This window comes from Mchenga conophoros, linkage group LG9, assembly GCF_057382185.1.
Source record: "Mchenga conophoros isolate Kocher_MC1m ecotype Shallow Benthic linkage group LG9, M_conophoros_male_GT1.1, whole genome shotgun sequence".
In the NCBI taxonomy this organism is placed as follows: Eukaryota; Metazoa; Chordata; class Actinopteri; order Cichliformes; family Cichlidae; genus Mchenga; species Mchenga conophoros.
Genome location: NC_140534.1, coordinates 33,862,815 through 33,888,904, shown reverse-complemented (window position 1 = coordinate 33,888,904; position 26,090 = coordinate 33,862,815). Strand labels below are relative to the sequence as shown.

At 43.9% G+C, this 26,090-nt stretch overlaps 1 pseudogene across 1 annotated transcript; it reads right to left on the bottom strand.

The window, feature by feature from the left end:
• Nucleotides 1-1,525: 1,525 nt before the first annotated feature.
• Nucleotides 1,526-25,103, bottom strand: LOC146567741 (uncharacterized; annotated as a pseudogene). Its single transcript, XR_014893726.1, has 4 exons — nt 24,867-25,103; nt 11,013-11,118; nt 9,924-10,604; nt 1,526-1,621 (listed from the first exon to the last, which is right to left on the bottom strand). The product of XR_014893726.1 is annotated as an uncharacterized LOC146567741 (transcript).
• Nucleotides 25,104-26,090: the final 987 nt, after the last annotated feature.

Sequence of the window (26,090 nt, the reverse complement as noted above, 5' to 3'; positions counted from 1 at the left end):
TAAAAAATGTTTGGAATCATGTAGGATTTCTGTTCCACTTCTCACGTGTGCACCACTTTGTGTTGGTCTTTCACGTGGAATTATAAATGTACATTAATACATTCAATAAAATTGATTCATGTTTGTGGCTGTAATGTGACAAAATGTGGGAAAGTTCAAGGGGGCCGAATAATTTTGCAAGCCACTGTAAGCGGGAGATTTTCCCAACGAAGAACCACTTACTGCTTAAAAGATAGAGAGTTAAAGTAGACTGTATACCCCCAGGTTAACTTTAAAGGTATTGTTGAAGTCAGAGGCAGCATAAAAGTGACCCCCCCTTAGACTGATTTCTAGTTCTAGTGTCTTTATATTCCAGTGAGTTCTGCTTTTAGTTAGCAAACATAAACTAATGTAAGTCTATTAACGGCAACTGACTAACCAACCCGGTGAGTCGAGTCCCCTCGAGCAGTGCTCACTGACCAAGCCTAACACCAAACTGATGAAAACATGGCAGCATTTAGTCTGCATTTATAAATAAGGCAGCATTTATTTAAAACCTGCAACAATCTCTCCCAAAGTGATTGCAGTCACTTCAAGTCAGAGCGCAACTGTTTGCAGAAAGTTGGCCTCTTATAAGATGAGCTCCCTTATTCATTGTATTCCCAGAGTAATTCCCAGAGTATTTTATTTTCTTTAATAAATATCGATGTTTGGTGTCACTGTATTGAGACAACATCACAACGCAAAATATCAAGATGCTGTGCTGTATCGATCCCCCCCCTCTACCGTATTACGGGTGAAAACACCAGTCAGCCAGAAGATCAAAACAATAGTTAAGTTCAAGTATTTATACAATATCAGTTAACTGTAAGGTAAAACAATATCTATAACAACAACTACTACTAAATACGGTGTCCCAATGGGAAAACCATTTAAACGTAACAGCGATAACATTTTGGAGAATCAAAATCCGTAAAAAATAAATAAATAAAAAAATAAAATAAAAAAGTAAAAGACTTGCAGCTTCCCAAATGTAACATTCAGGATTATTGATGCAAGTCCAGAAATCAGAGCCACAAAGTAGACAAAAGGAAAACATATTATTGATACAGAAGTTGTTTTCTATGCAAGATCACTGCAAAAAGCCATACCTAATGTCCACCCTACTGTTACTCATTTTATATTAAGATTTAAAAATTAGTTGGTATTGGTATGGCGAGTGGCCTTCAATAATAGTAATAAATCACATAGCAATAGTACATTCATATAGTTGTAATAGGCATGAAAATATATTAAGTAATCCAAAGTATTCAGAATACGTAACTCTACCGGCATCCAGCATCTATCTACATGTAAAAAGAATTTGGTGTTTTCTGAGGGTCCAAAAAGAAATAATAGAATTTGAATTAATTTAAATTAAAACAATTTAGTTTAATACGACTAATAGGCATGACGAGCTCAGTCATGGGAAAAAAAAACAACAAAAAAAAACAACAACAACATTTCGAATGTTATTTCTTCCTGAATTGAAGTCCAAACATCAGAGCTACCTCATGAGATCCAAGTGTGACATCAGCTGACACTCTTTACAGGAGATTCCATCTGAACTCCGTGGAGCCTGATCTGGTTTGTAAGTCTGACCCTGAAACCAGAAGAGGATCTTTCTGTCTCTTCAGATTCACTGTGATCCAGTGCAGTCCGTCCTGCAGGATCGCGCTGATGTTTGCACAGAGCAGATAATGAAGTGAATGTTTTTGCACACTGGTAACAGTGAAACAGTTTATTTACAGTGAGGGATTGTTTATGTTCGGATTATAAACTGAGATTCTTAAAGCTCTTGTCACACTGTTATTAAGTTCACTTCAATATGTCGAAGTTCATGGCAATCACGAGTCCCTGAATATGAGAAACGTCTGTCACAGTGTCTACAGTTGTATGGTTTCTCTCCTGTGTGGACTCATTATGCAGGTAACCTGCAGTGGTGAAGGATGACCCACACTGGTCACACACGTGCTTTTTAACCCCACTGTGAATGACTTCATGTCGTTTTAATTCACTTGGTTTGGAGAAGCCTCTCCCACATTCTTTGCAGAAGTTCATTTTGTCTCCAGTGTGTCTACGCTGATGTATTTTCAGGCTTTCTGGTAATTGAAAGTTTTTCCACAAAGGTCACAGTGAAACTCTTTCCCACCACCACAGTGACGACAGGGTTGAGAATTGGATCCATCTGTGTCGCTCTGCTTCTAAACAAAGACACAAACACAGTAAGTCAGGGAATTCCTTCAACATTTTAATCCTGAACATCGCCTGAAACAAAGAGCATCTCCCAATTTAATGTATTTGATGTAGAGGAACAGCAACAAGCACTGGTACTGTATAAGTTTTCTACAGTACCAGTTTTTCCTTCCCACTGTCACCAAAGTGCTTGCTCATAGGGGGTCATATGATTGTTGGGATTTTCTCTGTATCTATTATTGTAGAATCTACTGTACAATATAAAACACCTTGAGGCGACTGTTGTTGTGATTTGGCGTTATATAAATAAGATTGAATTGAATCTTGAAAATTGATGACTATGTCATAAATTGCAGGGACAAGGTTAAAAACTTGGGCGTGTGGTTCAACATGGCGCTCTCCTTCGAGTCTCATGTAAAAGAGACAACAAAGACCGCCTTTTGTCATTTGAGGAACATAGCTAAAATCAGACAAGTTTTATCAAACTACACTGCAGAGGTTCTTCTCCACGCATTTGTGTCTTCACGTATCGATTATGGTAACGCTCTCCTTTCTGGGCTACCAAAGAAAGGTTTTAGAGGTTTACAGATGGTGCAAAATGCAGCTGCTCACATTTGAACTAAAACTGGAACATTTGAGCACAATACCCCTGCATTGAAATCACTTCATTGGCTACCTTGTGAGGTTCGACAGATTTTAAGGTCCTGCTACTCACCTACAAGGCTTTAAATGGTTTGGCACCTTCATACCTCTCTGATCTTTTGAACCCTTATGTTCCATCCCATGCTCTCCGATCCCAGGATTCTGGTCATTCAAAAGTTCCTAGAGCCAGAAAAATAACTATTGGGGGAGCGTGCTTTTTCTTTTCCTGCCCCGTTTTTGTAGAACAACCTCCCTCAAGATATTAGTGGAGCCTCTGTGGAGGTTTTTACAGCTAAGTTGAAGACCCACTAGTTCACCCTATCCTACACATCTTAATTATTGTTTTTAACTTTTATTGCTATGCATCACTTTCATTTATTTCTTTATTTTTAAATAGCTGTACAGAACTTTGTCTGAAAGCACTTCATAAATAAAGTTCTTCTTCTTATGTTTTTGTGTCTTTGTTTTCTGTTTACTTTTTTATTTTGATTAGAGAAAAGGTGAGCCTAAGTCTTATTAACCTATAACAACTGTGATACTTGCTTCTACTTTTTTTTTTTTTTTTTTTTTTAGAAGTGAGTAAGTGACGGACAAGGTAAGCGACTCATGTTGTAACTGACGTCAGACACCGGAGATTTTGGCGGAAAATTAAAGCAAATGGTAGTTTAGATTTGAACAAATTCATTTAAGCTTCAGCATTACCAAATACACTTATCAATTGTCTTATAACTAACACTATTTGTCTAAATAATCTCCAACACCCTGGAGAACAACGAGGAGAGTTTAGAGACTCTCCAAGATTATATTGATCAGTGCTTTCAGGATCTCGTGATGAAGAAGACCCCGTGTGCAGCTTCCCCGGCTAAAGCTGAGATGCCGTCGTCGAAAAGACAACGCCCGGCAGATTCCCCCGGCTCAACATCGCCAGCCGGCAAAGATATTGCCGACATATTGGAGTCAATCGACAAGCGATTGTCCAGTTTCGACGCAAGGCTGTCCTTGGTGGAGATTCTTCACCGAGAATTTAAATGCTTGCGAGAATCCCTGGAGTACAGCCAGCAGCAGGTGGAAACGCTTGCTGCTGAAAATGCCACGCTAAGGGAGTCGGTGAAATGTCTCACAGAAAATGTTACCCAGCTCAATAGAGAAAATAAAAAAATAAAAGAAACAGTTATCGATCTACAAGCTCGTAGCATGCGTGATAATCTGGTATTTTCTGGTATTCCAGAAGCCGCTGGAGAGGACGCGGAGACCACGGTAAAAAGCTTCATCAAAACCCACCTGAAGCTGCCGGAGGACACTGTGAAGAACATCGTCTTCGATCGGGTACATCGCCTCGGCCCCATTCGGGCTACGGCCGGGAGACCACGTCCTATCGTGGCCAAATTCGGCCACTTCAAACAAAAGCATCATGTGAAAAGCCGCGGCAGGGAATTAAAAGGAACGGACTTCAGCGTGAACGACCAGTTCCCCAAACAGATCTTGGAACGACGCAGGGTCCTCTTCCCAATCCGACGCGGCTTCATCCAGAAGGGCTCCCGCGCTGTCATCGCTGTGGACCGGCTGTACGTGGACGGACAGCTCCACCGCGACCCCAACATCACTCCGTGGCTGTATTAACCTCACACCAGATAAGAATCAGCTGCACCATTTCCCTATCCACTCACACTAACTTGCATTAACATCTGTTTAACTTACCAGCATCAAATCGCATCTTAAAGTGTGATTTCATAGCAGAATTAACACCGTCACTCTCCGTCAGTGATTTAATTGGAATGTTTACGTTTTGTTTCTGTTTTTTTTTTTCTTCTCGTTTTTTTTTTTTTTTCCCTCCTCTCTTTTCCCCCTCTTGGTTTTATGCTGCTCACCCCTGTCCTTGGTTTCTTTCTTTATTCCTTTCACTGCTTCGATCACCTGCTTCGACACTCATCCACAAACATCCTTTATTTCGACACATACGCACCATGCGCTCAATGGCAGCACATTTACATCAGTCAGACAGCACACACAGTCATATAAGATACACACACACACTTAAGCCAAGCCTACTCATATTAGTAACTATGCTTACACAAAGTCAGACTCAGGGAGCATCTTGCCACACATTTTTTCTCTCTCTCCTTCTCTTTATTTATGAACAAGTGACGTATTCTCTCCACCTGTCTAAGCGACGCACACAGCATACATCCCTAGTTATACACAAACATCTATGGGTACACTGAGGTTCATTACATGGAATATAAATGGAGCTGGCTCCAGAGTAAAGAGGTTAAAAATATTTAACCAACTCAAAAAACTACAGGCAGATGTTGTCCTATTACAAGAGACCCACAGACCTCTTAGAGGTTCGAATGAACTTAAAACACCTGAGTTTCCTAATGTGTTCTCAGCTTGTTATAATTCTAGACAAAGGGGAGCAGCAATTTTAATACATAAAAATATTAATTTCACAGTACTCGATACAGTTATAGATCCAGAGGGCAGATTCTTAATCATTAAACTATCTATACGTGATAAAAAGCTATGTATTGCAAGTGTATATGGTCCAAATGTTGATGATCCCTCATTCTTTCACGGTTTTTTCAGTGCACTCTCTGAACACTTAGATGGCACACTTGTTCTTGGAGGCGACCTCAACCTTGGACTAAATGAAGACATGGATAGGCTCAATACAGCGGGAACTCAGCGTAATTGGCAGTCCACAAATATAATCAAACAGTATATGAGCGACTTTGGTCTTTGCGATGCATGGCGCTCCCTTCACCCCACCAGTAAGGAATATACTTTTTTCTCACATGTCCATCACTCCTACTCTCGTCTGGATTATTTTTTGGTCAGCAGCTCACTGCTGAACGACATTTCAGACACTGAGATTCACCCTATAGCTGTCAGCGATCATGGTCCTGTATCTTTAACACTAATGCACAAGAATAATACTACGCCAAGAAAAAACTGGAGATTTAATATATCACTACTTAAAGATGAAGACTTTATTAAATATTTTAAAAAAGAGTGGACTTCATATTTGGACTATAATGACACTCCCGAAACATCAGCTTCTGTTCTATGGGAAGCAGGGAAAGCTGTGATGAGAGGTAAAATAATTTCTTTCTCATCACATAAAAAGAAAAAAGAAAACACAAATATTCAGGAATTAGAAAAAAACATCAAATCACTAGAAGAAGCCTACGCGTCCCACCAAGATCAGGAAACATTGAACAAAATACGCAAAACAAAACTAGAATTAAATGAGATAATTGATAAAAAAACAAAATTCTTAGTACAAAGACTACGCTTACAAAATTATGAACATGGTAATAAATCTGGTCAATTTCTAGCAAACCAGCTAAAAATAAATAAAGAAAAAACAACTATATGTGCTGTTCAAGATTCATCTGGGAACACAATATATGATCCGATACAAATAAACAACATTTTCAGGGATTTCTATAAAACGTTGTATTCACCACAAATAAACCATCTAAAAAAGAAATTGATCAGTTTTTGGACAACATAACTCTTCCAAAATTATTGGACACTCAAGCAATGGCACTGGATTCACCACTGACACCAGGTGAACTCCAGGAAGCCCTGATAAGTATGCACAATAATAAGGCTCCAAGTCCAGATGGCTTTCCTGCAGAATTCTACAAAGAATTCTGGTCGATTCTAGCACCAGTTTTCTACAGAACGTTGTTGGAAATTAAAGAAAAGGGCAGACTTCCATCAAATATGAATTCTGCAAACATTAATCTCCTGCTAAAACCAGGCAAAGACCCTGTATATCCCTCAAGCTATCGTCCAATATCCCTTATAAATGTAGACCTTAAAATAATCTGCAAAGCTCTCTCAAAGAGACTGGAGAAAATAACCCCCCTCTTAATTCATCCTGACCAAACTGGTTTCATAAAAGGTAGGCACTCATCAACAAATACACGTAGATTACTTAATTTGATAGACTACTCATACAGTAAAAACCTAGAAACTACAATATTCTCTTTAGACGCAGACAAAGCATTTGACAGAGTTAACTGGAAATTTCTATTTGCAACTTTACACAAATTTGGTTTTGGATCCTCTTTCATAAACTGGTTAAAAATATTATATAATTCCCCAACAGCTTGTGTTAGAACAAATGACCAGACATCCTCCAGCTTCTGTCTCTTGAGGGGCACCAGGCAGGGATGCCCACTCTCCCCTTCACTATTTGCAATTTTTATTGAACCACTAGCAGCAGCAATTAGACAGAATTCAGTAATTAAGGGCATAAAATGCAAGAACGTGGAACATAAAATCAGCCTTTATGCGGATGATGTGTTACTCTTTCTCCAAAATTCACAAACCAATATCTCTGGGGTGATTGAATTGATAAACTCTTTTGCAAGAATATCAGATTACTCAATTAACTGGTCAAAATCTACAGTCCTACCGATTAATTGCTCCTTCCATACTTCCTCTTCTACACCACTGCAATCGGGAAATATAAAATATTTAGGTATTAATGTTTCTCCCAAGCTTGCAGATCTAACTAAATTAAACCATATCCCACTTTTAAAGAAGGTAGAAGATGATCTGGCTAGATGGAAATGTCTACCCATATCACTCATGGGAAGGGTTGCTGCTATAAAAATGATGGTCTTACCAAAAATAAATTATTTATTCTCAATGATCCCAACTAAACCGCCACAAGATTGGTTCAGATCTCTAGATTCATGTATGTCCAAATTCCTTTGGAAAAATAAACCCCCACGTATAAGCTTAAAAACACTACAAAAGACCAAGGATAAAGGAGGACTAGAACTGCCTAACTTTCAGCACTACTTCTTAGCCAACAGGCTTCAGTTTATCTCAGGATGGCTAAAACACACCCTCTTAGATGAACCTTGGCTAGATGTAGAACAAGCACTCTGCAATAATCTAGAGATCTCAGACCTACCATTTATCAGCTCAAACATCCAAAGACATGAATGCTTTAAAAGCATCAACATCAGCTCTTCTCTGACAGCATGGTGGGAGTTTCTGAAATTGACGGCGTCTTCGTTAATCCCATGCAAACGTGCACCTATCTGGAAGAACCCTGACATATTACAAAACAATAATATGATAAACTTTTCAGATTGGAGTGATAAAGGAATCAAATATTTAGAACATATACTAGAAGGAACAGAATTTATTTCATTTGACGGACTAGTTACAAAATATGGGATCAACAAGAAAAGATTTTTAGAATATCAACAACTTAAATCCATAGTAAAAAAGAAATTTAAACCGGGTCAAGTTGAACTACAAACACCACCAAGTGTGGTTCAATTTCTTACTCTTAAACCCCCCAAATTATTATCCAAAATATACAGAATGCTTTCTAAAACAGATAAATCAATATCACTTCTCTCTCACCTTAGAACACACATGCATCAACACTACAATGAGCGGGTGGAGGGAAGTTTGGAGTCTTCTCTCACCCCCATTCTCTGCGACCTGCTGGAGCAGGGGGGCTAGGACTAGGAGGAGGAGTTGGCCGTCCGACTGCGGTCTGGAGTGTGGAGCCTTCCTGCTGCTGCGGAGTCGGGGCGGTCTGCCTCCCCCCACCGCAGGGAAAAGGGAAACACCACCTGGGTCTGGGTGCAGTTCCCCCCTCCAGGGGCGGGGGCACCTAGACCCGGTTTGTAGAGTACGCTTGGGGAGTGTGATCGTGTGTACAGCGTCTCTTTATGTCTGTCTCCACGTTGGTTGAGTGTGGAGTAAGTGCATATGAGAGCATGAGGGTGGGAATGGATGTTTGTATCTGTGTGTGCCTGTATGTCTGTGTCTATATGTCAGGTTGGGTGTCAGGCGCCACCTCTCTGGGGACATCTCAGGCCCTCCAAGGTTTGGAGGCCTATCTCCACCCACCACCACTTCCCCTGCCAGTGGCGGACCCCCTCAGACATCGGTGCGTTGGTGGTTCTTTGTGTCCGGGGATGGGCGTCCAGGTACACACCGGCTCACTCCTTGGCGGCCGCTTATCGGGCCCTGGAGCTCGCTCGGGCCACTTCGGAGGTGGGGTGCCCCCGGCCTCTCGGCCTGGGGCTCAGTCACTCAGGCGCAGCTGGCTGCCGGCGGAGCTCACGGGCGCGTCACTGCAACTCCCCCTGGCTTCTGCTCCGCGGCTGCTGAGTGAGCCCTCATCTGGGACTCTCCTCAGCTCTTTCCGGGACAGTGGCGCGGCTGCCCCTCTGTTGGTCTTCCTTGGTCTCTTGTGTTCTGGGGGCCTCTGGATGTCTGGAGTTTTGATCTCCTCCACACCTGCTTCACGCCCTGGAGGACGGGGCTGTGGCCCCCCCACACCCTCTAGCAGATTATTACATGAAGGAACCTTTTAAAAAACAAAAAACAAGCGCGTCCATGCTCACAGGTGTACACACGGGTGATCACACCCACAAACTACACCCTTTTTGGCTCCTACCTCAAAGCACACTGTGTTCTGTTGATCTTATGTGCTGCACAATAATGTTTAACATTTAGTATTTACTGTCATATTCCCATATATCATTGTGATGTTGTTTATTCTATTACTCTTGTTCTCTTCTGCTTGCTTTCTTTTTTCTTTCTCAGCAGGTGATCCAGGTGATTGATATATGCATTTTTTTTTCTCTGCCCGTTCTGTTGGTTTTTGTCTTTTGCCCTTCTCCCCCGTCCCTCTTCTCAGCTGTTTCTCTTTCCCTCTTTCTTTCTCCCCTTCTTTCCCCCAGTCAAGTCTGTCCCGTATTCAGTAAGTGAAAATAAAATAAACAATAAAAGGTGAATCAAATGGACCATTACGGCAAGGCTGGGATGGTCAGTTTGGTAAAGTAAATCCGTTGGGCATCTTTCTTTGCCTTTAGACAACAATTCTGATGGCAAAAGAGCCAAACGGGACAGGCCAAAAAAGAAAAAAGATACTTGCTTCTACTAATAACACTCAGCTTACTGGACGAAAATAACACATTTTTTCAATCAGTTCATCCAATATAACTCCATAAGTTTACTGATCTGACTTGTTCCAAACACTCAGTCTAAAATAAGAAGATAATAATATAAATACATACCTCACAGTAACTGCACTTGTAGAGTTACTTTCTGGTGTGGATCTTTTGGTGTTTTCTCAGGGAATGTGGAGATTTGAAAGTCTTATCACACAGGTCACATTTATAAGGTCTCTCCTCATTGTGGGTAAACATGTGTTGTTGTAAATGTACATCTCTTGTAAATAGTTTTCCACACTGATCACAGAAATAAACATCATGTCCAGTGTGACTGCGTAAGTGTAGATTTCGTGACTCTATACGGCGGAATGTTTTTCCACAAAAATCACATGGGTACGCTTTGCTTCCAGAGTGGGTAACTTGATGACGCTTTAAGTTTTTACTTTGAGCAAAAGATTTTCCACACAAATCACAGTTGTACGGTTTAATTGCACTGTGGATGAGTTGGTGTCTTTTTAAGGTTCCAGCCAGGGTAAAAGATTTTCCACACAAGTCACAGCTGTACGCTTTAATTCCACTGTGGATGAGTTGGTGTGTTTTCAGGTGTTGAGCCTGGATAAAAGATTTTCCACACAAGTCACAGCTGTATGCTTTAATTCCACTGTGGATGAGTTGGTGTGTTTTCAGGTGTTGAGCTCGGGTAAAATCCTTCCCACACTCGTCACAGGTGTGTTTCTTCTCCCCCTTTCTTCTGTGAGGTTTGTCGGCCTCCTGAGAGCGCTGACTTCTCGCTCCATGTTGGTCCTGCAGTGACAGAGATACAAACAGAGGCAGTGAGTGAAATGCAGTCGTGGAACAAACTGAAACTGCCTCCATTAGTGGAATCAAAGAGGTCAAGAAACACGTTGTAGGTGTGTTACCACCACCTTCTGGTGATAGTTTCCCACTACAATGATGTGCTACAATAAGACTTGTCAAAGGGGAAAATCTTTTATGTCATAAAAATATTGTGAGTTCAACTGATGATGATGTTGTTTCAATGTGTGCTGATAAAATATGGTCTTTGTATTTTCTTGTAACTTCTGTGGTTTTTGTTTGTGAATGTAGCTTCTGTATGTGTGGAGGAGCCCAGGATGGAAAAGATAAAGCTGCTGTTAACAACCAGCTGTGCACACAGTTTCAATAACAGTGTAACTGAGATACTTTTCTCACCTCCTGTGTTGAAGTCATTGTTTCCTCTCTAGTGGCTGAGCTGAGTCCAAATGGCTGAAACTGTTCCTCTGCTGCTCCACCAGACTCTTCTCCTCCTGTTACTCAGCTGGGACACAAAAGTATAGATATGTATTTTATCCCTGGCAAGAAGAAGCAGAGCAAATAAACATTACGACACTCATCAGTAACAATACCTATGAAGGAGGGGTGGAGCCGAACCAGAATACAGTATTCGGAAAGGCACACAAAAAAAACAAACAAAAAATAATAATAATAATTTTTTTACGAATATTTATTTCGAACAAATACTTAAAAAATATTTATATTTGGGAACAAGGGAAAACTTTATATGAAACAGCTGAGTTTCCTTGAGAGACTGCAGAACAGTACTGGATGAGTGAGTGACGTGTGAAAGAGGTGACTGACACAGGCTGCTCCACACAGCGACAGAGACGGCTCGGCTGAGCGAAAAAAACACTGAACTGCATCACTATTTTTGTTCAATAGATTTTTTGGACCTTAACTGTGTTCTGGAGGCAGTTTATAGGTTTCGCGAAGATCGGGAGATTATTTCATTACGCTGCACTATTGACATCTGCATTCGGGTGCTCTTATGTTCACTCTATTTACGTAGCTCTGTTAGCTTGGTAATTTAGACAACAGGCTGTTGACAGAGTAACGATAAAGTTCGGTAAAAAGGTTAAAACAATGATTGTGTCGAATGTATGCACTTGTGCGAGCTATATAGTACATTTAGGTTACTTAGGTATTTCAACCTATGCTAAGGTTAACCTTAGTTGTTGGTTTAACCATGGTTGAGGCAATGGCTGTTATGTTATTTTCTTTTCAGTGACGTTACATGTTCATTGCTGGATTTATGGAAAGAAAAAAATCAACTAATACTGCCTATCCATAGTTGCTATAATGGATACAATTAAAGAATACTTACACTATAACATTAATTACAAGCGTAACACAAAAAATTGATTTTTATGCCCAGCTTGAATTTTACTCAAATACAAATACTTTTCCCCCCTCAATAAATACAAATACAGATACTGGCTGCTTTGCACATCTCTACTATGAAGCTTCAAGGTGAAATCCCAGGAGCAACTACAAAAAGAAAGTCATCAGCTGCCTACAAGAACTTGAAAGGGAAAAGGCCACTGAGTAGGGCTGGGCGATATGGCCTAAAATTCATAAGGTGATATAATTTGAAGCATGTGCGGTAACGATATATATCGTGATATATTCTTTTCTTCTGTATAACGTATTTTCCACACTAAAAATCTTTTAATTTTCTCAAAAATCGAGAGTGTGCCTTATGTATGAATTCTGGTTGTGCTTACTGACCTCGAACCGATTTCTGCGTGCAGAAATCTGTTTAAAAAAATGTTTTAGTACAACTTTGGTAAGCCGCACAGCTTGATGGATTGTCAGAGCATTATGGCTGCCGTAGTGAAAAGCTTCGCGGAGTAATCTGGGTCCAAAACTCCGTCAACTTCAGGTCCCAAAGTCAAACGAATACTAAGAGTTAAAAACGGTCTAAATTCTTTCATCTTTAATTAAATCATCAGCGTTGCTGCTTTATCGGGTGTAACAATTAAGTTTTACATCGATGCATCCATGAAAACAGAATTTATTAAATTTAACAGAGATAGAAGTTAACAGGAAGTTAGCTCGCTAGTTTACACCTAAACATGACATGTTCTAAGAGATTTTTGAAACTAATTCAAACGTACAGCTCTGCTATCACTTCCAACATAAATGAAGACAGAAAACTAAACAGCAGTGGCCTTTGAGGGGTTACTGAAGTCTGACTACCTGATATATAATGTTGTGCTACGTGATTGCTAGCGACACAGCTATGTTAGCATAACATTAGCACAATGAAGCTGGAGGATGAACGCCAACTTTTTTTCCACTCATTAAAAGTTAACGTGAGGGATTCTGGTGGTCAGGGACAAATGCAATCGTATAGCAGGATGCTGTACACGGGGCAAACTTCAGTCAGGAGAACAACTGAGATCATTCATCCACAATACGAGGTTAGTTATTAAGATAAGATAAGATAAGATAACCTTTATTAGTCCCACACGTGGGAAATTTGTTTTGTCACAGCAGGAAGTGGACAGTGCAAAAGTTATGATGCAAAAATTAGAATACAATAAGAATAAATACAGTACACAGCTGTACAGAATAGAATAAAATAATATACTATATACAGTAGAATAAAATAGAATAAAAATATACAATAAGATAAAAATAGAATACGAATGCTATATACAACTGAGTAAAAATACAACGATGCCAGAAAAGATTATTGCACTTAGTGTTATTGCACATGTGTGGATGTGTGTGTTTGATCAGCTGCAAAAGTCTTTGTTGTGGAGTCTGACAGCAGTGGGGAGGAAAGACCTGCGAAATCTCTCCGTCCCACACCGTGGGTGCCGCAGTCTCCCACTGAAGGAGCTGCTCATTGCTGTCACAGTCTGCTGCATGGGGTGGGAGACGTTGTCCAACAGGGATGACAGCTTAGCCGCCATTCTCCTGTCACTCACCACCTCCACTGGGTCCAGAGGGCATCCTAGAACAGAGCTGGCCCTTCGGATCACCCTGTTCAGTCTCTTCCTGTCCCCAGCAGAGATGCTGCCGCCCCAGCAGACCACACCATAAAAGATAGCAGAAGCCACCACAGAGTCATAGAAGGTCTTCAGGAGTGGGCCCTCCACCCCAAACGACCTGAGTCTCCGCAGCAGGTACAGCCTGCTCTGCCCTTTCCTGTAGAGGGCGTCTGAGTTATGAGTCCAGTCCAGTCTGTTGTTCAGATGAACACCAAGGTACCTGTAGCTGTCCACAGCCTCAATGTCCATACCCTGGATGTTCAGTGGTTGCAGTGGAGAATGCTTGTGCCTGCGGAAGTCTACCACCAGTTCCTTGGTTTTACTGGCGTTGATCTGGAGGTAGTTCAGCTGGCACCAGTCCACAAAGTCTTGAGTCAGTCCTCTGTACTCCTTGTCGTCCCCATCAGTGATGAGGCCGACTATTGCAGAGTCATCAGAGAACTTCTGCAGGAAGCACTGGGTGGAATTGTGGGAGAAGTCTGCAGTGTAGATGGTGAAGAGGAACGGAGCCAGAACCGTTCCCTGTGGGGCCCCCGTACTGCAGACGACCCTGTCCGACACACAGCCCTGAGTCCTCACATACTGTGGTCGGTCGGTGAGGTAGTCCAGGATCCAGGTAGTGAGGTGATGGTCCACTCCAGAGTTCTCCAGCTTGTCCTTCAGAACCGAGGGAAGAATAGTGTTGAAGGCACTGGAGAAATCAAAGAACATGATTCTCACAGTGCTTCCAGCGGTCTCCAGGTGAGCGAGGGAACGATGTAGGAGGTGAATGACGGCATCATCCGCTCCAATGCCAGGCTGGTAGGCAAACTGAAGTGGGTCCAGTGATGAGCTTGTTAGGCGCCGAAGCTGAGCCAGGACCAACCGCTCCAGGGTCTTCATCAGGTGGGATGTCAGAGCCACCGGCCTGTAGCTGTTGAGGTCCTTGGGGCGTGAAGTCTTTGGCACTGGTACAACACAGGAGGTTTTCCAGAGCTGTGGGACTCTTCCCAACCTCAGGCTCAGGTTGAAGAGGTGCTCCATCACCCCACACAGTTGGTCCGCGCAGGACCTGACGACCCTCGAGCTGATGCCATCTGGGCCCGCTGCCTTCTTGCCATTAATCCTCCTCAGTTCCCTCCTAACCTGGGTGGTTGAGAGAGACAGGCTGGAGCCTTGTGTTGAGTGTGTATTGGATGCTGTTGTTGGGGGTGGGGGGGAGTGAGCAGGGTGAATAGAGGAGGTGTGAAGTGTCTGAGGTGGAACAGCAGCAGTGGGGGTGGGTGAGTCTGCAGCCGATGTTGTAGACTGTCTCATGGTTGAATCAAATCTGTTGAAGAAATGATTCAGTTCATTTGCCCATCTCGCATCCCTCCCAGGCAGAGAGTTCTGCTGTTTGTGGCCTGAGATGGTTCTGAGGCCTCTCCAGACTTCACCAACGTTGTTTTGCTGAAGCTGGTTCTCCATCTTCTGCCTGTAGCTGTCCTTCCCATTCCTTATCAGTCCCCTCAGCTCTCTCTGCACCCTTTTCAACTCCTCTTTGTCTCTGGATTTGAAGGCCCTCCTCTTCTGCTTGAGAACAGCTTTAATTTCTGGGGTAATCCAAGGTTTGTTGTTGGAGAAACACCGTACAGTCCTGGTAGGTACGGTGTTATCCACACAGAAATTAATATAGTCAGTAATGCATGTAGTAAGGCTGTCGATGTCCTCTCCATGGTCGTCACAGATCACCTCCCACACAGTCGACTCAAAACAGTCCTTAAGAGCCTCCTCGCTCTCCTCTGACCATCTCTGCACTGTGCGGGTGGCTGGTGGCACCCTGCGCACTAAGGGCTCATACACAGGGACAAGGTGCACCAGGTTGTGGTCAGATTTGCCCAGTGGAGGGAGAGGTGATGAACTGTATGCCTCTTCAGCATTGGCATACAGTAAGTCCAGTGTTTTATTGTCTCTGGTTGAGCAGGTCACATACTGGGTGAAGGTGGGCAGTGTGGAGTCCAAAGAGGCATGATTGAAGTCCCCTGATATTATGAGAAGGGCTCTCGGAGATTGTGTTTGCAGTCTGCTGACCACTGAGTGGAGAGTGTCACAGGCTGCATCCGCGTTGGCCGAGGGGGGGACATACGCTGTTGTTGCGATAACATGCGAGAATTCCCGGGGCAGATAGTACGGACGCATGCTAACGGCTAACAGCTCAATGTCCCTGCTGCAGAGTTGTTCTTTCACAGTGATGTGCCCAGGGTTACACCATCTGTCGTTCACAAAAACTGCCAGTCCCCCTCCTTTCCTCTTACCGCTCTCTCTCGTCCTGTCCGCTCGCAGCATCTGAAATCCCGGTAGTGTCACGCTTGTGTCCGGAGTTAGCGGTGTTAGCCACGACTCCGTTAGCATCATGATGCTACATTGCCGGTACTCCCTCTGTGACCAGGTTAGCGACGTGAGCTCATCCATCTTATTGGGCAAAGATCTTAATTATTATCATTAATATACTGCAACAACTACTACTGCTGCTACTACTGCACATTCACCCAGTGTGTGTGTGTGTGTGTGTGTGTGTGTATGTATATATATATATATATATATAAAACACCCAGCACGCCCCTGCGGGCGGTTTATCCTTCAAGCTCGGGTCCTCTACCAGACGCCTGGGAGCTTGAGGGTCCTGCGCAGTATCTTAGCTGTTCCCAGGACTGCGCTCTTCTGGACAGAGATCTCCGATGTTGTTCCCGGGATCTGCTGGAGCCACTCGCCTAGCTTGGGAGTCACCGCACCTAGTGCTCCGATTACCACGGGGACCACCGTTACCTTCACCCTCCACATCCTCTCGAGCTCTTCTCTGAGCCCTTGGTATTTCTCCAGCTTCTCGTGTTCCTTCTTCCTGATATTGCTGTCATTCGGAACCGCTACATCGATCACTACGGCCGTCTTCTTCTGTTTGTCTACCACCACTATGTCCGGTTGGTTAGCCACCACCATTTTGTCCGTCTGTATCTGGAAGTCCCACAGGATCTTAGCTCGGTCATTCTCCACCACCCTTGGGGGCATCTCCCATTTTGACCTCGGGACTTCCAGGTTATACTCCGCACAGATGTTCCTGTACACTATGCCGGCCACTTGGTTATGGCGTTCCATGTATGCCTTGCCTGCTAGCATCTTGCACCCTGCTGTTATGTGCTGGATTGTCTCTGGGGCATCTTTACACAGCCTGCACCTGGGGTCTTGCCTGGTGTGATAGACCCCAGCCTCTATGGATCTTGTGCTCAGAGCTTGTTCTTGTGCTGCCATGATTAGTGCCTCTGTGCTGTCTTTCAGTCCAGCTTTGTCCAGCCACTGGTAGGATTTCTGGATATCAGCCACCTCCTCTATCTGCCGGTGGTACATACCGTGCAGGGGCCTGTCCTTCCATGATGGTTCCTCGTCTCCCTCCTCTTTCTTGGGTTTCTGCTGCCTGAGGTATTCACTGAGCACTCGGTCAGTTGGGGCCATCTTCCCAATGTATTCTTGGATGTTCGTTGTCTCATCCTGGACTGTGGTGCTGACACTCACCAGTCCCCGGCCCCCTTCCTTCCGCTTAGCGTACAGCCTCAGGGTGCTGGACTTGGGGTGAAACCCTCCATGCATGGTAAGGAGCTTTCTTGTCTTTATGTCAGTGGCTTCTATCTCCTCCTTTGGCCAGCCTATTACCCCAGCAGGGTACCTGATCACGGGCAGGGCGTACGTGTTGATGGCCCGGATCTTGTTCTTACCATTCAGCTGACTCCTCAGGACTTGCCTGACCCTCTGCAGGTACTTGGTGGTTGCAGCTTTTCTAGCGGCCTCTTCATGGTTCCCATTCGCCTGCGGGATCCCCAAGTACTTGTAACTGTCCTCTATGTCTGCAATGTTGCCTTCTGGTAGTTCAATCCCCTCAGTTCTGACTACCTTCCCTCTCTTTGTTACCATCCGACTACACTTCTCCAGTCCGAACGACATTCCAATGTCATTGCTGTATAGCCTGGTAGTGTGGATCAGTGAATCGATGTCTCGTTCACTCTTGGCATACAGCTTGATGTCATCCATGTACAGGAGGTGGCTGACAACTGCTCCGTTCCGTAGTCGGTATCCGTAGCCAGTCTTGTTAATGATCTCACTGAGGGGGTTCAGGCCTATGCAGAACAGCAGTGGGGACAGAGCATCTCCTTGGTAGATCCCGCACTTGATGGTGACTTGTGCTATGGGCTTGGAGTTGGCCTCTAGTGTTGTACGCCACATCCCCATTGAGTTCCTGATGAAGGCTCTTAGGGTCCCATTGATCTTGTACAATTCTAGGCATTCCAGTATCCAGCTGTGGGGCATTGAGTCATAGGCCTTCTTGTAATCAATCCAGGCAGTGCACAGGTTGGTCAGTCTGGTCTTGCAGTCTCGGCTGATTGTTCTGTCTACCAGTAGCTGGTGTTTTGCGCCTCTGGTATTCTTGCCAATTCCTTTCTGTGTCCCGCTCATGTATTGACCCATGTGCCTGTTCATCTTAGCCGATATGATGCCTGACAGGAGCTTCCATGTAGTACTGAGGCAGGTTATTGGTCGGTAGTTGGAGGGGACCGGTCCCTTCTTGGGGTCCTTGGGGATCAGGACCGTCCGGCCTTCAGTTAGCCATTCCGGGTGTCTCTCGTTAACTAGCAGCTGGTTCATTTGTGCTGCCAGACGCTCGTGGAGTGCAGTTAGCTTCTTCAGCCAGTAGGCGTGAACCATGTCGGGCCCTGGTGCTGTCCAACTCTTCATACTGGAGACCCTTTCTTGGATATCTGCCACTGTGATGGTTACTGGACCCTGTTCAGGGAGGTTGCTGTGGTCTGCCCTCAGATCCTCTAGCCACTGAGCATTGCCGTTATGGGTTTCGTCCTTCTCCCATATGCTCTTCCAGTATTGCTCCGTCTCCAGCCTTGGTGGTGCTGTTCTCTTATTGTTCCCTTGCCACTGAGAGTACACCTTTGCTGGTTCTGTGGAGAACAGCTGGTTTATTCTCCTGCCTTCTATCTCTCTGGTGTACCTCCTCAAGCGGCTGGCCAAGGCTGTGAGTCTTTGCTTGGCAGTTTCCAAGGCCTCAAGTATGGACAGCTTGCTGTATTTCTTAGGCACCTTATTCGTCGCACCTTTCTGCAACTCCGTTAGTTGGCTAACCTCTCTCCGTGCTACTTTGATCTTGCCCTCTAGCCTCCTTCTCCATGGAGGGTACTGCCCCTTGTGGCTGTTCAACTTGTAGCCAAGCATCTCACTGATCACTGCTGCCGTATTGTAGATCAGCTTGTTAGTGTCGGTAATCGTGGTTGTAGGTATTGCCCGTAGTGCTGCATTAACATCATCTAGCAGACCTTCTGAGGGTACTTCACGTAATCTTGGTAACCGGCTACGGGGGATCCAGGTTTCAAGCTTGGCCATGATCCTATTTTTCAGGTCAGTTCCTCTCGCACTCAACGATCCTTCTCCTATCACACTTGGGGCTATGTACCCAATCTCGGGTGGGGGTGATGATATATCCCCCCTGACCTGGCGTCCTGACTCCTCCTTGCCGTAGCATTTGTGTTGTACCTCGTCAATCTCTAGCTGTGAGAGCAGTCCCTTCTTTCGAATGTTGGAACACTGAGCTACTAGTTGTTTCGCCGTCATTGTAGATGTTGGGTATCGAAGAATCCATAGGTCCCTCATCCTATTCATGTAGCCCCTTCCGCCGGGGTTACTTGCGTAGTAGCATTCCAACAACGCCCTGTTTTCGTCCCTTGCCCACCGATGCCTTCTTGTTCCAGTAGCCCACTTTTCGTCAGGGTGCCCTGGTTCCTCAACACCTGACGCGGACCTTGTTGATCCGGGCGACGTCCGAGCCGGCATGCCTTCATATTTATCTGTCTCGCTCATGTCTGCGGTAGGCTTGCTTAGCATAGGGGGTCTAGCCTTAGGACCCTTACTGGATACAGACGCCCCAGGCAGGAATCGAACTTGCGATCCTCTGCTCCAAAGGCGTGTAGTCTAACCACTACGCTATCCAGCCGCTTATATATATATATATATATATATATATATATATATATATATATATATATATATATATATATATATATATATATATATATATATATATATATATATATAATGTTCTTCCTCTACACCCCCCCCCCCAATTTTTGCACATGTCGAGGAGCGTGTCAGGCTACATTTCACTGTATGTTATACTTGTATAACTATGCATGTGACAAATAAAGAACCTTGAACATGGGAATAGAGCAGCTGCGAGAGAATTCAACATTAATGAATCAATGTTACGGAAGTGGAGGAAGCGCAGTTTTTGGCTTTCCCCAAATTTCAAAAGTGCTTCATCTCTTTGCTATGACTGTCGCCATAATTTGCAGATGATAATGGTTTTAGCCGCTGCGATGCTTTCGACCAAAACAGGCGCCGCTTGATGACATCATCAACATGCGCTATCGCGATAGAGCGATATAGTCAAAATCTCTATCGTTGGTCAAATTTATATTGTTTCTATCGTATATCGTTTATATCGCCCACCTCTACCACTGAGCTCCCTGCATACCACCACCTTTACCCAGGGGATGCTACACCCTGTATATATTTCAAAATAAAAAATAAAAAAAAGCTCAGTTTCCTACAATGGCGGCAGCCGGTTAGTTTTAATATTACTCTTATCATTCTTTCTGGGTCACAAAATAAACGTTTAACATCTTTTTTGTCTTTCACTACTCAGGTTAAACATGATATATGAGTCACTTGGATAACTTAGAAATGTTATTGTTTGGCTTTTTTTAGTATTTTATTTGTTCCTGAGTAAATCGGTTTGGCTGAGATTAAAGTTATAGTTTTTACACAGCTGAATAAACGTCAAGCAGACAACTGATTATCAGAAGTGTGAGATGCTCGAGAATATACTCCGATGTAGACGGCTGAGTTTATTAAACTCCACCGAAACAATCTGCAAATGTAATTAAAATGTAATAAAAATGGTAAAATGGTAAATGGCCTGTATTTGTATAGTGCTTTACTAGTCCCTAAGGACCCCAATTGACCACATTCCTATAACGATCCCACACACATTAGGTGGTACTCCATTATAACACAAAATTCCTTTATTTAACACATCACCAAGACCATCTGTGACAGCGTTCAAGTTTTACAACAACTAAAAGGGAAACAGAAAATACACACTGATATATTACATACATACGAATTTATAAGTTAAATATAGTGTACAATAACCAAGCTGTTATCAACCATCATTAACTATTAAACTATTGTTTACGGAAGCGGTTGTGGGATTCATTGGGAAACTAGCGGATGATACCGTGGAGACAAAGACTATCACAACGTTTCCCAACCAGAAGCCGTGGGTGGATAAAACCATCCGCGACGCTCTGAGATCCCGCACCGCTGCCTACAACACGGGACTCATGACGGGGGACATGGACCCGTACAAAGCCGCGTCATATAACGTGCGGAGGGCGGTGAAAGAGGCGAAGCAGCGCTACGGGAGGAAACTAGAGTCACAACTCCAACAGAGTGACTCTAGGAGCCTGTGGCGGGGACTAAGGACAATAACGGACTATAAAGCACCAACAACCGGTATGACGAACGCGGCCGTGACTCTGGCAGACAAGCTGAACACTTTCTATGCTCGCTTCGAGGCTGCAGCTAAGGACTCCAACAATGCTAGTGTTAGCGGCGCTAACGGCTGCAGACAGGAAGATACTGCCAGCACTGGAAACGTGCTCGTCATCTCCGAGCATGAAGTAAGGAGAGCCTTCAAGAGAGTGAACACCAGGAAAGCAGCAGGACCAGACGGCATCCCAGGTCGTATCTTAAGAGACTGCGCATACCAGCTAGCTCCTGTGTTCACTGAGATATTCAACATCTCTTTATCTCAGTCGGTGATCCCCACATGCTTCAAAGAGTCCATCATTGTTCCTGTCCCGAAGAAACCCCACCCTGCTTCTCTCAATGACTATCGCCCTGTAGCCCTCACCTCAGTAGTGATAAAGTGCTTTGAACGCCTGGTCAGAGACTTCATCATTTCTTCACTACCAGACACACTGGACCCACTACAGTTTGCTTACCGTCCAAATCGATCCACAGACGATGCCATCTCTCATCTCCTCCACACATCACTCACTCACTTGGACACTAGAAGGGGGAATTATGTTAAAATGCTCTTCATAGACTACAGCTCTGCATTTAACACCATAATTCCCTCCACACTCACCACCAAGCTGGAGCATCTGGGACTCAGCTCATCTATGTGTCTGTGGATCTCCAACTTCCTAACTGGCAGACCACAGGCAGTAAGGATGGGCGGACATGTCTCAGCCTCCACCACTCTCAGCACTGGAGCCCCCCAAGGGTGTGTTCTGAGCCCCCTGCTGTACTCTTTGTACACATATGACTGTGTGGCCACTACCAGCTCCACCACCATCATCAAGTTTGCTGACGACACCGTCGTGGTGGGCCTGATCTCTGATAACAACGAGACGGCCTACCTGAAGGAGATTAGGAATCTGGAGAACTGGTGCCAGAGGAACAACCTCCTTCTAAACGTCAGTAAGACAAAGGAGCTGATAGTGGACTTCAGCACTAAGCAGGAGAGGAACTACCAGACCCCTGTCATCAACGAGTGCCCAGTGGAGAGAGTGGACAGCTTCAAATACCTCGGAGTTCACATCACGCAGGACCTGTCATGGTCCTGTCACATCAACACCGTGGTGAAAAAGGCCCGACAGCGTCTCTACCACCTCAGACGCTTGAGAGACTTCCAACTGCCCTCCAAGGTGCTCAGGAACTTTTACTCCTGCACCATAGAGAGCATCCTGATGGGAAACATCTTAACCTGGTTCGGAAACAGCACCATGCAGGACAGACGAGCTCTACAGAGGGTTGTGCGATCAGCTGAGCGCACCATCCGCTCCGAGCTCCCTGACCTGCACTCAATCTACAGCAGGCGGTGCTGGACCAAGGCCAGGAAGATCGTGAAGGACCTCAGCCATCCCAACAACAGACTGTTCTCTCTGCTGAGGTCAGGAAAGCGATTCCGCTCCCTGAAGACCAACACAGAGAGACTGAGGAGGAGCTTCTTCCCGCAGGCGATACGGTCTCTCAATCACACCACCACACAGTACTGACCCACACATACAGTTCTTACACACACACTGGACTTTCTGGACATTGTTTCACTTCATTACTTAAATCACGCTGCTGTTATTGTGTATATGCTGCTGTTATTGTGTATATATTTATTTATATTTCTTCATACATTCTTATATAGTTCTATATTGTGTATTTTGTTGTACAGTTATTTTATTTTCAACTTTAATTTATATATTTTATCTTATTCTCCCAGTTAAATTTACCCTTCATTAGGGCTGCTCAATTAATCGAATTTTAATCACGATTACGATCTGGGCTTTCAACGATCATTAAAAATGACTGAGCCGATTATTAGCCCCTCCCTCATTTATCCGCGACACCTTAAAGGCCGGTCCGTGAAAATATTGTCGGGCATAAACCGGTCCGTGGCGCAAAAAAGGTTGGAGACCGCTGATTAAGAGGACCCGAGGGAAGCTCGGAAAGCTAAGCAGAAGTTATTTGGAGAGGAGAGTGACTGCCGTTGGTTGAAAAGAGTTTAAAAAAAAAAAACTTCAGTGGTGTTGCACACTATTTTATATTATTTTTTTAAAGTCATTGTTAACCCTTTAAAGCCGGTCAGAGCAGCACGCTCCGTTTTGCGTAACTATTTTTAAATCCCTGTAGCACTGCAACCACGTAAGCTAGCGCAATAATTTGTTTTGCATATGAAACCGGAGGAGTTGTACTTGCATCTTATGCCATCAGCTTGTCCTCGGTCACGGTTTCGTTCCACATATAGCTTTGCAAAAATTGCATAAAAAGTGCTTGCAGGAACAAAAACATAATATTCCAGAAACACGCTTTGCCGTTCCTCAATTTCAGTGAAAATAATCGTGATTATCATTTTTGCCATAATCGAGAAGCCCTACCCTTCATTCTAATTTGTGTTGTACAGTTATTTCATTTTTAACCTTAATTTATATTTTATTCCTTCCTAGTTAAATTTACCCTTTTTAATTTTTCATATTTATTTCCTATCTTATTCATAGCCTTTTCCTTTTTTGTTTTCTTTAGGTCACGAGCAGTTGTCCAAGCATTTCACTACATATCGTACTGTGTATGACTGTGTACGTGACAAATAAAATTTGAATTTGAATTTAAACCTGCATTTTTGTTGAAGCAGTCTTCAGAAATGGGAAATTATTACATTCAGAAATCACATAATTTCCACATTCATGGCTGCATCAGCAGATATTCAAAAATACATAATTAAAATCACCTTGTTACCTGCAAACATTAAACGTGTTCTCAGGTACATTTGTGATCATTTTCAAGTTGTATGGCTTTAACAATGTGACATTTTCTCCCAAAATCACAATACCATCTCATTCCTTTTTGTAGAGGCAGGCATTTTAAAATGTTTACATTTTTATGTCTTTATTTATTTAACTTTTTTACAATCCCAACCAGCACAGTCACTGGGTACTTTTGTGATTGTTTTCCTTCTCTATAAGGGACAGGTTCAAAGGTTAAAGGTCTCTCTTACTTTCAGTGCTGCCACATGTGGATTTAAGTCCGCACTGCACTGTGTGTGTCTGTTGTTCAATGTTGTTCAACAATTTCAACAAGAAAGCGGCTGGACTTCTTTAAGTTTGGTAAAACACGTTTCATACAAACCATTATGACGGAATTATAGAAAACACTGCATCAAAAACACAAAAAAAGTTGTTTCAGACATGTTGATCTCAGCAAAGGAGAATCACACCAAAACTTTCTTTGTGAGTACGGGCAGCTGCACCTAAAGGCACAATGAATAGCGAGCACACATTGAACCGTACATAACGCTGTAGGGGCGTAAGGTCTTTTAATCGTGGATGTAGTCAACGCGGTAAATACAAACGAGGCTGTAGAGGTTTGGTGCAGGCAGAAAAACAGCTGCAGGGACAATGAAAAGACTTTTCTGCTCCAACTTCTCCCAGCATGCTGAGCTAATGGTTAGTTGGTGTTTTTCTCCAAACACTCTCTCACTCTTCTCTCAACGTGTTCACAATAAACTGTGAACAGACACCGAGGAGAGCAGCAGAAGACCTCATTCAGGAGCTAAACTCAACATGAACTGAACTCACAGTAAAGTTAGCTCGGTGCTTACCTTTAGATGAGCCCACAAACCGAGAGAAACTCCGCGATGAAGCTGCAACTCTTTCCAAACACAGGAAACAGATCAGGGAGCAGAGACCCACGTGGCTCACGCTGATCTCAGCTACGATCCAGGAGACAAGGGTGGGCAGATCGATGCAGATATCGATCAGGACGTTGGTAGTGGTTTATGATCGATGCTTTAGTTTGTTTCTCTCCTCTAAGTTCACTACTTTACTCCCGTTTCATGAAAAAGCAGCTCTCTCTGCTCGACTCCTCTCTTGCACACGTGCTTTGCTCCGCCCCATTTTCTGCTCTGCTGTGATTCGTTGCTGTGCGGTCACGTGACTCAGAAGCTACATTTGGGGGGTGTCCAAATTCATGAGCCGCGTCCTCATTTTTTTTCTTTTTTTTTTTTTTTCCTGCCTGTCCCGTTTGGCTCTTTTGCATCAGAATTGTTGTCTAAAGGCAAAGAAAGATGCCCAACGGATTTACTTTACCAAATTGACCATCCCAGCCTTGCCGTAATGGTCCATTTGATTCACCTTTTATTGTCTATTTTATTTTCACTTACTGAATACGGGACAGACTTGACTGGGGGAAAGAAAGAGGGAAAGAGAAACAGCTGAGAAGAGGGACGGGGGAGAAGGGCAAAAACCAACAGAATGAGCAGAAAAAGAAAAAAAAGAAGAAAAAAAATGCATATATCAATCACCTGGATCACCTGCTGAGAAAGAAAAAAGAAAGCAAGCAGAAGAGAACAAGAGTAATAGAATAAACAGCATCACAATGATATATGGGAATATGACAGTAAATACTAAATATTAAACATTATTGTGCAGCACATAAGATCAACAGAACACAGTGTGCTTTGAGGTAGGAGCCAAAAAGGGTGTAGTTTGTGGGTGTGATCACCCGTGTGTACACCTGTGAGCATGGACGCGCTTGTTTTTTGTTTTTTAAAAGGTTCCTTCATGTAATGATCTGCTAGAGGGTGTGGGGGGGCCACAGCCCCGTCCTCCAGGGCATGAAGCAGGTATGGAGGAGATCAAAACTCCAGACATCCAGAGGCCCCCAGAACACAAAAGACCAAGGAAGACCAACAGAGGGGCAGCTGCGCCACTGTCCCAGAAAGAGCTGAGGAGAGTCCCAGATGAGGGCTCACTCAGCAGCCGCGGAGCAGAAGCCAGGGGGAGTTGCAGTGACGCGCCCGTGAGCTCCGCTGGCAGCCAGCCGT